Here is a 10,395-nt window from a genome sequence, read left to right as displayed (position 1 = left end):
TCTTTATCGGCCAGACCGCATAACAACATACGTTGTTCCCTTTGTCATCGGTATGTTACTTGCCCGAGATTCGATCGTCGGTATCTCAATACCTAGTTCAATCTCGTTACCGGCAAGTCTCTTTACTCGTTCCGTAATACATCATCCCGCAACTAACTCATTATTTGCAATGCTTGCAAGGCTTAAGTGATGTGCATTATCGAGAGGGCCCAGAGATACCTCTCCGACAATCGAAGTGACAAATCCTAATCTCGAAATATGCCAACCCAACAAGTACCTTTGGAGACACCTGTAGAGCACCTTTATAATCACCCAGTTACGTTGTGACGTTTGGTACCACACAAAGTGTTCCTCCGGTAAATGGGAGTTGCATAATCTCATAGTCATAGGAACATGTATAAGTCATGAAGAAAGCAATAGCAACATACTAAACGATCGGGTGCTAAGCTAACGGAATGGGTCGTGTCAATCATATCATTCTCCTAATGATGTGACCCCGTTAATCAAATGACAACTCATGTCTATGGTTAGGAAACATAACCATTTTTGATCAACGAGCTAGTCAAGTAGGGGCATACTAGTGACAATCTGTTTGTCTATGTATTCACACATGTATTATGTTTCCGGTTAATACAATTCTAGCATGAATAATAAACATTTATCATGATATAAGGAAATAAATAATAACTTTATGATTGCCTCTAGGGCATATTTCCTTCAGTCTCCTACTTGCACTAGAGTCAATAATCTAGATTACACAGTAATGATTCTAACACCCATGGAGCCTTGGTGTTGATCATGTTTTGCTCGTGGAAGAGGCTTAGTCAACGGGTCTGCAACATTCAGATCCGTATGTATCTTGCAAATTTCTATGTCTCCCACCTGGACTAAATCCCGGATGAAATTGAAGCGTCTCTTGATGTGCTTGGTTTTCTTGTGAAATCTGGATTCCTTCGCCAAGGCAATTGCTCCAGTATTGTCACAAAAGATTTTCATTGGACCCGATGCACTAGGTATGACACCTAGATCGGATATGAACTCCTTCATCCAGACTCCTTCATTTGCTGCTTCCGAAGCAGCTATGTACTCCGCTTCACATGTAGATCCCGCCACAATGCTTTGTTTAGAAATGCACCAACTGACAGCTCCACCGTTCAATGTAAACACGTATCCGGTTTGCGATTTAGAATCGTCCAGATCAGTGTCAAAGCTTGCATCAACGTAACCGTTTACGATGAGCTCTTTATCACCTCCATAAACGAGAAACATATCCTTAGTCCTTTTCAGGTATTTCAGGATGTTCTGACCGCTGCCAAGTGATCCACTCCTGGATTACTTTGGTACCTCCCTGCTAGACTTATAGCAAGGCACACATCAGGTCTGGTACACATCATTGCATACATGATAGAGCCTATGGCTGAAGCATAGGGAACATCTTTCATTTCCTCTCTATCTTCTGCAGTGGTCGGGCATTGAGTCTTACTCAACTTCACACCTTGTAACACAGGCAAGAACCCTTTCTTTGCTTGATCCATTTTGAACTTCTTCAAAACTTTGTCAAGGTATGTGCTTTGTGAAAGTCCAATTAAGCGTCTTGATCTATCTCTATAGATCTTGATGCCCAATATGTAAGCAGCTTCACCGAGGTCTTTCATTGAAAATCTCTTATTCAAGTATCCCTTTATGCTATCCAGAAATTCTATATCATTTCCAATCAGTAATATGTCATCCACATATAATATCAGAAATGCTACAGAGCTCCCACTCACTTTCTTGTAAATACAGGCTTCTCCAAAAGTCTGTACAAAACCAAATGCTTTGATCACACTATCAAAGCATTTATTCCAACTCCGAGAGGCTTGCACCAGTCCATAAATGGATCGCTGGAGCTTGCACACTTTGTTAGCTCCCTTTGGATCGACAAAACCTTCCGGTTGCATCATATACAACTCTACTTCCAGAAATCCATTCAGGAATGCAGTTTTGACATCCATTTACCAAATTTCATAATCATAAAATGCGGCAATTGCTAACATGATTCGGACAGACTTAAGCATCGCTACGGGTGAGGTCTCATCGTAGTCAATCCCTTGAACTTGTCGAAAACCTTTCGCAACAAGTCGAGCTTTGTAGACAGTAACATTACCGTCAGCGTCAGTCTTCTTCTTGAAGATCCATTTATTCTCAATTGCTTGCCGATCAATGGGCAAGTCAACCAAAGTCCACACTTTGTTCTCATACATGGATCCCATCTCAGATTTCATGGCCTCAAGCCATTTTGCGGAATCTGGGCTCACCATCGCTTCTTCATAGTTCGTAGGTTCATCATGATCTAGTAGCATGACTTCCAGAACAGGATTACCGTACCACTCTGGTGCAGATCTTACTCTGGTTGATCTACGAGGTTCAGTAGCAACTTGATCTGAAGTTCCATGATCATCATCATTAACTTCCTCACTAATTGGTGTAGGTGTCACAGAAACCAGTTTCTGTGATGAACTACTTTCCAATAGAGGAGCAGGTATAGTTACCTCATCAAGTTCTAATTTCCTCCCACTCACTTCTTTCGAGAGAAACTCCTTCTCTAGAAAGGATCCATTCTTAGCAACGAATGTCTTGCCTTCGGATCTATGATAGAAGGTGTACCCAACAGTCTCCTTTGGGTATCCTATGAAGACACATTTCTCCTATTTGGGTTCGAGCTTATCAGGTTGAAGCTTTTTTACATAAGCATCGCAGCCCCAAACTTTAAGAAACGACAACTTTGGTTTCTTGCCAAACCATAGTTCATAAGGCGTTGTCTCAACGGATTTCGATGGTGCCCTATTTAACGTGAATGCGGTCGTCTCTAAAGCATAACCCCAAAATGATAGCGGTAAATCTGTAAGAGACATCATAGATCGCACCATATCTAGTAAAGTACGATTACGACGTTTGGACACACCATTACGCTGTGGTGTTCTGGGTGGCGTGAGTTGCGAAACTATTCCGCATTGTTTCAAATGTAGACCAAACTCGTAACTCAAATATTCTCCTCCACGATCAGATCATAGAAACTTTATTTTCTTGTTACGATGATTTTCAACTTCACTCTGAAATTATTTGAACTTTTCAAATGTTTCAGACTTATGCTTCATTAAGTAGATATACCCATATCTGCTTAAATCATCTGTGAAGGTGAGAAAATAATGATGTCCGCCACGAGCCTCAATATTCATCGGACCACATACATTTGTATGTATGATTTCCAACAAATCTGTTGCTCTCTCCATAGTTCCAGAGAACGGTGTTTTAGTCATCTTGCCCATGAGGCACGGTTCGCAAGTACCAAGTGATTCATAATCAAGTGGTTCCAAAAGTCCATCAGTATGGAGTTTCTTCATGCGCTTTACACCGATATGACCTAAACGACAGTGCCACAAATAAGTTGCACTATCATTATCAACTCTACATCTTTTGGCTTCAATATTATGAATATGTGTATCACTACTATCGAGATTCATCAAGAATAGACCACTCTTCAAGGGTGCATGACCATAAAAAATATTATTCATATAAATAGAACAACCATTATTCTCTGATTTACATGAATAACCGTCTCGCATCAAACAAGATCCAGATATAATGTTCATGCTCAACGCTGGCACCAAATAACAATTAGTTAGGTCTAATACTAATCCCGAAGGTAGATGTAGAGGTAGCATGCCGACTGCGATCACATCGACTTTGGAACCATTTCCCACGCGCATCGTCACCTCGTCCTTTGCCAGTGTCCGCTTAATCCATAGTCCCTGTTTCGAGTTGCAAATATTAGCAACAGAACCAGTATCAAATACCCAGGTGCTACTGCGAGCTCTAGTAAGGTACACATCAATAACATGTATATCACATATACCTTTGTTCACCTTGCCATCCTTCTTATTCGCCAAATACTTGGGGCAGTTCTGCTTCCAGTGACCAGTCTGCTTGCAGTAGAAGCACTCAGTCTCAGGCTTAGGTCCAGACTTGGGTTTCTTCTCCTGAGCAGCAACTTGCTTGTTGTTCTTCTTGAAGTTCCCCTTCTTTTTCCCTTTGCCCTTCTTGAAACTGGTGGTCTTACTGACCATCAACACTTGATGCTCCTTCTTGATTTCTACTTCCGCAGCCTTTAGCATTGCGAAGAGCTCGAGAATTGTCTTATCCATCCCTTGCATATTATAGTTCATCACGAAGCTCTTGTAGCTTGGTGGAAGTGATTGGAGAATTCTGTCAATGACGCTATCATCCATAAGATTAACTCCCAGTTGAATCAAGTGATTGCAGTACCCAGACATCTTGAGTATATGCTCACTGACAGAACTATTCTCCTCCATCTTGCAGCTATAGAACTTATTGGAGACTTCATATCTCTCAATCCGGGCATTCTTTTGAAATATTAACTTCAACTCCTGGAACATCTCATATGCTCCATGACGTTCAAAACGTCGCTGAAGCCCCGGTTCTAAGCCGTAAAGCATGGCACACTGAACTATCGAGTAGTAATCAACACGCGACTGCCAGGCATTCACAATGTCTGCAGTTGCTGGTGCAGGTGGTACACCCAGCGGTGCTTCCAGGACGTAACTCTTCTGTGCAGCAATGAGGATAATCCTCAAGTTACGGACCCAGTCCGTGTAATTGCTACCATCATCTTTCAACTTTGCTTTCTCAAGGAACGCATTAAAATTCAACGGAACAACAGCACGGGCCATCTATCTACAATCAAACATAGACAAGCAAGATACTATCAGGTACTAAGTTCATGATAAATTTAAGTTCAATTAATCATATTACTTAAGAACTCCCACTTAGAAAGACATCCCTCTAATCTTCTAAGTGATCACATGATCCAAATCAACTAAACCATAACCGATCATCACGTGAAATGGAGTAGTTTTCAATGGTGAACATCACTATGTTGATCATATCTACTATATGATTCACGCTCGACCTTTCGGTCTCAGTGTTTCGAGTCCATATCTGCATATGCTAGGCTCGTCTAGTTTAACCCGAGTATTCTGCGTGTGCAAAACTGGCTTGCACCCGTTGTAGATGGACGTAGAGCTTATCACACCCGACCATCACGTGGTGTCTGGGCACGACAAACTTTGGCAACGGTGCATACTCAGGGAGAACACTTTTATCTTGAAATTTAGTGAGAGATCATCTTATAATGCTACCGTCAATCAAAGCAAGATAAGATGCATAAAAGATAAACATCACATGCAATCAATATAAGTGATATGATATGGCCATCATCATCTTGTGCTTGTGATCTCCATCTCCGAAGCACTGTCATGATCACCATCGTCACCGGCGCGACACCTTGATCTCCATCATAGCATCGTTGTCTTCTCGCCAATCTTATGCTTCTACGACTATCGCTACCGCTTAGTGATAAAGTAAAGCATTACAGGGCGATTGCATTGCATACAATAAAGCGACAACCATATGGCTCCTGCCAGTTGCCGATAACTCGGTTACAAAACATGATCATCTCATACAATAAAATTTAGCATCATGTCTTGACCATATCACATCACAACATGCCCTGCAAAAACAAGTCCTCTACTTTGTTGTTGCAAGTTTTACGTGGCTGCTACGGGCTTGCAAGAACCGTTCTTACCTACGCATCAAAACCACAACGATAGTTTGTCAAGTTGGTGTTGTTTTAACCTTCGCAAGGACCGGGCGTAGCCACACTCGGTTCAACTAAAGTTGGAGAAACTGACACCCGCCAGCCACCTGTGTGCAAAGCACGTTGGTAGAACCAGTCTCGCGTAAGCGTACGCGTAATGTCGGTCCGGGCCGCTTCATCCAACAATACCGCCGAACCAAAGTATGACATGCTGGTAAGCAGTATGACTTATATCGCCCACAACTCACTTGTGTTCTACTCGTGCATATGACATCTACGCATAAAACCTGGCTCGGATGCCACTGTTGGGGAACGTAGTAATTTCAAAAAAATTCCTATGCACACGCAAGATCATGGTGATGCATAGCAACGAGAGGGGAGAGTGTTGTCCACGTACCCTCTTAGACCGAAAGCGGAAGCGTTAGCACAACGCGGTTGATGTAGTCGTACGTCTTCACGATCCGACCGATCAAGTACCGAACGTACGGCACCTCCTAGTTCAGCACACGTTCAGCTCGATGACGTCCCTCGAACTCCGATCCAGCCGAGTGTTGAGGGAGAGTTTCATCAGCACGACGGCGTGGTGACGATGTTGATGTTCTACCGACGCAGGGCTTCGCCTAAGCACCGCTACAGTATTATCGAGGTGGACTATGGTGGAGGGGGGCACCGCACACGGCTAAAAGATCAAACGATCAATTGTTGTGTCTATGGGGTGCCCCCCTGCCCCCGTATATAAAGGAGCAAGTGGGGTGCGGCCGGCCAGGAAGGAGGCACGCCAGGAGGAGTCCTACTCCCACCAGGAGTAGGACTCCCCCCTTTCCTAGTTGGATTAGGACTTGGGAGGGGGAAAGAGTGGAGGAGAAAAAGGAAGGGGGGCGCCGCCCCACTCTCCTTGTCCTATTTGGACTGAGGGGAGGGGTGCGCGGCCCAGCCCTAGCCGCCTCTCCTCTCTCCCACTTAGGCCCACTAAGGCCCATTAAGTCCCCGAGGGGTCCGGTAACCTCCCGGTACTCTGGCAAAATCCCGATTTCACCCGGAACACTTCCGATATCCAAACATAGGCTTCCAATATATCAATCTTCATGTCTCGACCATTTCGAGACTCCTCGTCATGTCTGTGATCACATCCGGGACTCCGAACAACCTTCGGTACATCAAAACATATAAACTCATAATATAACTATCATCAAAACGTTAAGCGCGCGGACCCTATGGGTTCGAGAACTATGTAGACATGACCGAGACATGTCTTCGGTCAATAACAGATAGTGGAACCTGGATGCTCATATTGGCTCCCACATATTCTACGAAGATCTTTATCGGTTAGACCGCATAACAACATACGTTGTTCCCTTTGTCATCGGTATGTTACTTGCCCGAGATTCGATCGTCGGTATCTCAATACCTAGTTCAATCTCGTTACCGACAAGTCTCTTTACTCGTTTCGTAATACATCATCCCACAACTAACTCATTAGTTGCAATGTTTGCAAGGCTTAAGTGATGTGCATTACCGAGAGGGCCCAGAGATACCTCTCCGACAATCGGAGTGACAAATCCTAATCTCGAAATATGCCAACCCAACAAGTACCTTTGGAGACACCTGTAGAGCACCTTTATAATCACCCAGTTACGTTGTGACATTTGGTACCACACAAAGTGTTCCTCCGGTAAACGGGAGTTGCATAATCTCATAGTCATAGGAACATGTATAAGTCATGAAGAAAGCAATAACAACATACTAAACGATCGGGTGCTAAGCTAACGGAATGGGTCATGTCAATTATATCATTCTCCTAATGATGTGACCCCGTTAATCAAATGACAACTCATGTCTATGGTTAGGAAACATAACCATCTTTGATCAACGAGCTAGTCAAGTAGAGGCATACTAGTGACAATCTGTTTGTCTATGTATTCACACATGTATTATGTTTCCGGTTAATACAATTCTAGCATGAATAATAAACATTTATCATGATATAAGGAAATAAATAATAACTTTATTATTGCCTCTAGGGCATATTTCCTTCATGGACAACTTAATATATTCCTCGCCATAATCTTGCTATACATGATTTTTGTTTGTAGGTTATATTGTGTTTCATTAATCACGATCAGACCGAATACAACGCATACATATAACCCCTGTTTACATTGGAGTAGTTTGGAAATCCTACAACTGTCATCGACATCGCGAAGCTCTGCTGAATTCAGAAAACTATAGCACACGAAGTATGTTGTGGGTCAGCGAAGAACCTCTATCGATGTGGCGTGTTGACTAGGGATCATCTCCATCCTCCTAAAATCCCAGAGCCATCGTCATTTGTCTATATCGTCAAGGACAAGCGCAGATCTGTCGTCGTACGTTTTAATCCGTTAACTGTGACTAAAAGAGACCCCCTTCCCACACGCAACCATTCCGAATGTTATGTGATCAGACATCACCTACTCTACTTTTTAAGGTCCAATCCCTATGCTCATATTGGGAGAGAGAGAGAGCAATCTTCTGATAGGATATGTTCAAAAGTGAAAGGGTATTGGTGGAAAGCTTACTTGTCTTCAACGGAAGAAAATGAAGTTCAAATTCTTTTTGGAAACTCTCCTAGTAAATGTGTGGTATTTTCTTCTTCTTCTTGCTTGGGAAATGTGTGATACTTTCCATAAATTATTAAGACTCCCCCGTTAGAACACCTCCAAATGTTTAATAACTTAATATAAACCTCTTTAGCGAATGAACAACTTAATATATTGCTGGCAATAATATTTTTATACATGATTTTCGTTTTTAAGTTTCATGTGTTTCATTAATCACGATGAGAGTGAATACAACACATGGATGTGAACCGACAGGAAAAGTTGAGAGAGAACATGTGTAGATAGAACTTTCCAGAACCCCCTCTGATGTCTACTACACAACCTTATTCTTGTAGACATTGTTGGGCCTCCAAGTGCAGAGTTTTGTAGGACAGTAGCAAATTTCTCTCAAGTGGATGACCTAAGGTTTATCAATCCGTAGGAGGCGTAGGATGAAGATGGTCTCTCTCAAGCAACCCTGCAGCCAAATAACAAAGAGTCTCTTGTGTCCCCAACACACCCAATACAATGGTAAATTGTATAGGTGCACTAGTTCGGCGAAGAGATGGTGATACAAGTGGTATATGGATGGTAGATAATAGTTTTTGTAATCTGAAAATATAAAAACAGCAAGGTAACTAATGATAAAAGTGAGCGTAAACGGTATTGCAATGCGTTGAAACAAGGCCTAGGGTTCATACTTTCGCTAGTGCAAGTTCCCTCAACAATAATAACATAATTGGATCACATAACTATCCCTCAACATGCAACAAAGAGTCACTCCAAAGTCACTAATAGCGGAGAACAAAAGAAGAGATTATGGTAGGGTACGAAACCACCTCAAAGTTATTCTTTCCAATCAATCCGTTGGGCTATTCCTATAAGTGTCACAAACAGCCCTAGAGTTCGTACTAGAATAACACCTTAAGACACAAATCAACCAAAACCCTAATGTCACCTAGATACTCCAATGTCACCTCAAGTATCCGTGGGTATGATTATACGATATGCATCACACAATCTCAGATTCATCTATTCAACCAACACATAGAACCTCAAAGAGTGCCCTAAAGTTTCTACCGGAGAATCACGACGAAAACATTTGCCAACCCCTATGCATAGGTTCATGGGCGGAACCCGCAAGTTGATCACCAAAACATACATCAATTGAATCACGTGGTATCCCATTGTCACCACAGATACACACGGCAAGACATACATCAAATGTTCTCAAATCTTTAATGACTCAATCCGATAAGATAACTTCAAAGGGGAAACTCAATCCATTACAAGAGAGTAGAGGGGAGAAGAAACATCATAGGATCCAAATATAATAGCAAAGCTCGCGATACATCAAGATCGTATCACCTCAAGAACACGAGAGAGAGAGAGAGATCAAACACATAGCTACTGGTACATACCCTCAGCCCCGAGGGAGAACTACTCCCTCCTCGTCATGGAGAGCACCGGGATGATGAAGATGGCCACCAGAGAGGGATTGCCCCCTCCGGCAGGGTGCGAAACGGGTCTAGATTGGTTTTCGGTGGCTACGGAGGCTTTTGGCGGCGGAACTCCCGATCTATTGTGCTCCCTGATGTTTTTAGGGTATATAGAGATATATAGGCGGAAGAACTACGTCAGGGGGGCTACGAGGGGCCCACGAGGGTGGAGGGCACGCCCAGGGGGTGGGCGCGCCCCCCTGCCTCGTGGCTTCCTCATTGATCCCCTGACGTGCACTCCAAGTCTTCTGGGCTTCTTCTGATCCAAAAATAAGTTCCGTGAAGTTTCAGGTCAATTGGACTCCGTTTGATTTTCCTTTTCTGCGATACTGGCACTGGGCTCTAGGTTAATAGATTAGTCCCAAAAATCATATAAAATAGAATATAAATGCATATAAAACATCCAAGGTTGATAATATAATAGCATGGAACAATCAAAAATTATAGATACATTGGAGACGTATCAGCATCCCCAAGCTTAATTCCTACTCGTTCTTGAGTAGGTAAATGATAAAAACAGAATTTTTGATGTGGAATGCTACCTAACATATTTATCCATGTAATCTTCTTTATTGTGGCAAGAATATTCGGATCCATAAGATTCAAGACAAAAGTTTAATATTGACATAAAAATAATAATACTTCAAGCGTACTAACAAAG

The sequence above is a fragment of the Triticum urartu genome, chromosome 3, assembly GCF_003073215.2.
Source record: "Triticum urartu cultivar G1812 chromosome 3, Tu2.1, whole genome shotgun sequence".
In the NCBI taxonomy this organism is placed as follows: Eukaryota; Viridiplantae; Streptophyta; class Magnoliopsida; order Poales; family Poaceae; genus Triticum; species Triticum urartu.
The sequence above is the reverse complement of the archived record's forward strand: the minus strand, read 5'-3'. Positions refer to the sequence as shown.